This window comes from Chrysemys picta, chromosome 2 (genome assembly GCF_011386835.1).
Source record: "Chrysemys picta bellii isolate R12L10 chromosome 2, ASM1138683v2, whole genome shotgun sequence".
Lineage (NCBI taxonomy): Eukaryota > Metazoa > Chordata > Testudines > Emydidae > Chrysemys > Chrysemys picta.
The window spans coordinates 38,441,396-38,444,605 of NC_088792.1; the positions used below are offsets into that span (position 1 = coordinate 38,441,396).

Genomic DNA, 3,210 nt, shown 5'->3' on the forward strand with positions numbered 1-3,210 from the left:
ATGGTTAACTCACTGGGATATGTGACTTTATTTCCCAGCAAATTAATGTTCCCTTAAAGGGGGAGCTTAGAAATAACTCAACTCTTACAGATTTCGTACAAAAAGAAAACCTATAATACCCTTCCTTTCTCCCTACCAAGTAATTTCATGTGACTAGATTTAACAGTCAAAGCTTGTGTTTATTTAAATGCAGCATACGTTATTTTATAGCAAACCCAGAACATTTCTTGATGAGTGTCAGAGACTTTAGTACTTATCAGCTTTTCTGGAAATGTTCTTTCTGCAGACGTCTCTGTGGCGCAATCGGTTAGCGCGTTCGGCTGTTAACCGAAAGGTTGGTGGTTCGAGCCCACCCAGGGACGCGGTTGCGTTTTTGCTTCTCCCGCAAGAGCCGCCCTTTTGTACAGGTGAAGGGGGCTCCATTAGAGCCCGCGCGCAGCAGCCGCCCCCTGTTCCAGAGCGGGGCGGTCCCCCAGCAGGGGAGGGAGAGCCCTGGGCTGCAGCAGCCGCCCCAGCGGCAGGGACGATTATTTCCCGTCCCACATCATCCCTGGGGAGCCCCGGCCCCGATCCCCCGGACACCGTCTACCGGGCAGACTCCTCGCCCCCTCCTTGCTGCAGAGGAACACCCGCCCTGCCGCGCTCCCCCGGGGGGCCCCTAGGGGACCCCTCCCTACCCCTCTTCCCCCCAATCTCCGCCTTCTCCCTCCAGGACCCCGCTGATCCCCACCTCCCTGCAGAGCCCCCGCTCTCCTGCTTCCCCTCCTGGCTCCGCCGTTGCCCATCTCCCCCGGTTTCCCCACCACCATCCCAGGGCTCGCCTGATCCCCCCTGCTCCACTTCAGCTGCTTTTCCGTGAGCCCCGAGCGTCCAGCGCCTTAAATTCCCTGCAACAAACTCTCCCCCGATGCTGCAGCGGGTGGGGAGGGGGCAGTTTATTTACCTCTCCAGTCCGATCTAAAAGGGGACAAGAAAATCCTCTTTAAATGTATGATACTGATAGTAATGGATAAAGTACTGATCATGAGTCATTAGGATCGGGGCTTCAGGAAACGTTGCATTTAAGTCAGTCTTGTGGCTGGCCTGTTACAACTGAATAATGTACCCTGGAGCCGAAGCTCTAAGGGGGAAAATCCAGTTTCAAAAGGGATTATTATTTATTATCAAAGTTAAAATGCTCAGCAACGGATCTGGACGCTCTACGAAGGCAGCAGCGACATTTTACAGTATTTAAAATACGTGCTTAAATAACCAGCGGGGAGGGGGAGCAAGAAGCGAAGATGCCAAGGAAACATCTTACATAAGAGGGTCGATAGGAAAGTCGAGCCAAATTCACTTTCAGCTGCAAATGTCTCCGCAGGAGCATTTGAAATCGGTCTGGACAGTCCCCAAGCAGCAGTTGTAGGTTTGTTAAACTCTCTTGAATACGTTTGAATCCCCGCTACACGTTTTATACCGGAGCTGCAGCTATTTTCAGGCCCGTTTTCTTCCCTCCTTGAGCACCAGCTCATCAGCCTTCAACTGGCCGGTAAAGTGTTTTGCATAAATGAATGTTAAAAACAATTACATTCGAAGCTTCACCTAAACGTATCCATTAGGAGTTGGCACCTTTAGTATATTTTAGCCCGTGACCTGATTCAAAGAAGTTTTTCATTGGGTGCAAATACGGCTGTTTTCGAGATGAGCTTCTGAAAACTCTGGTATGGTCTACTTACAATTTATAGACAACAGAATTCGTATTGGAAATAGCCTACTTCCACGGTAAAGTTGTACTTCACAGAGCTTTCTTTTCAGTGTGTCTGTTTTAAATAAAAACATACAGTTTTCTCAAAAGTCATGTCGGGCTGCTACTCTGAAAACTCTCCAATGGTGACAAGATATGGCCCTGGCTAGCTGGATTAGATGTTGACAAAACTGTATTTTGAAAAAATTGAAAAATCAATTACAAAGGAATGCAGTCAAAAACTTGAAAATATATCTACAGCAATTTGCTGGCATTGTTTTCTCTCGTTTAGGTCTTTTAAATTTCAGCAAACCATTCTGAAAAATTGGCACCCACAGGTCATGTGCAGACAAACAGTATAAACATGTTTCACTACAATACCAAGCAATTATAGCTGACAATGTTTTATTTATAAATAATTCCTACCCAATAGTGGTATTATTATTTTAATAATCATTTGAATAAATGTTATTCTTGTTGTTGTTGCACATTATTTCCAGAAAAGCATCAAGCCCTGTGGCATTACATAAACTGCATTTGGCAAAAGCCGGTATGTGAATAGAGATTTAAGTATATATATACATATACTGTATATATATATATATATATATGTTTGGATTTGTACATTATTTTCGTATGCTATTTAGGCATGAAAGGTTTACACACAATCACAACTCTTGAAATGTGAATGTGCAGCATTTATAGAAAGGCAGCATTTCTAGAAAGGCAGAGTGATAGCAATAACTTAGAGTTAAGGTTTTATAAAACCTTAACTCCTAAGTTAAGACCTACAAAACTAACAAGGGGAAGGAAAATGAAACCATAAAACACGTCTTGTTTTCTAGAGTAAGTCATAGAATACCTTTTATATATGTGTATTGTTATTTACCTCATGGACTGCAAATCCTGCCCCAGTTAGCACATTGTGTTGAGTAAATATGTCTATAGAAAAAATGTTGAAACATATTTAGCCAGTATAGCATAATTGTCCTTATGTATATGTGTAATATACACAGAAAAAAGAGATTTCAAATGCCTTTGATTTGTATAACTGTACAACTAGTCATGTAGGCAATACTTAGTAAAACTAACGTTATAAAGGTAGTTACAAAGCTTGTGCATTCAAATTTATGCACTGCTTCAGTTTACAAAAGCACCCCAACCCATCTGCCCACCAGCTAATTAAAATCAAGGGTGTGGGGGGGAGGGGAGATAAATCTGGAAAATGTTTTGTGGGGTAGGGAGTAGAACCCATGTAAGAGCGAGGCGAAGTATATTTATTGATCAGTAAAGCTTCCCCTTATCAAGCATGAAAAAAGCTCATTTTAATTTGCTGATGAACACAAATAAAATATGTTTCCTAAATGAATTAATTTTATTCAAATTCAATTGAGAAGAGATACTGTGATATAAATATACCTAGTAGTAATGTTTGATAATTTTTATAAGACTTGATACAAGCGAAGTGACCTTATCCATAACTAAGA

General features: G+C 42.4%; 1 non-coding gene across 1 annotated transcript; it reads left to right on the forward strand.

Moving 5' to 3' along the window:
* The first annotated feature begins 288 nt into the window (after positions 1–288).
* On the forward strand, positions 289–362 carry TRNAN-GUU (transfer RNA asparagine (anticodon GUU)). Its single transcript has one exon. It is a non-coding gene; the product is annotated as a tRNA-Asn (tRNA).
* The last annotated feature ends 2,848 nt before the right edge of the window (positions 363–3,210 follow it).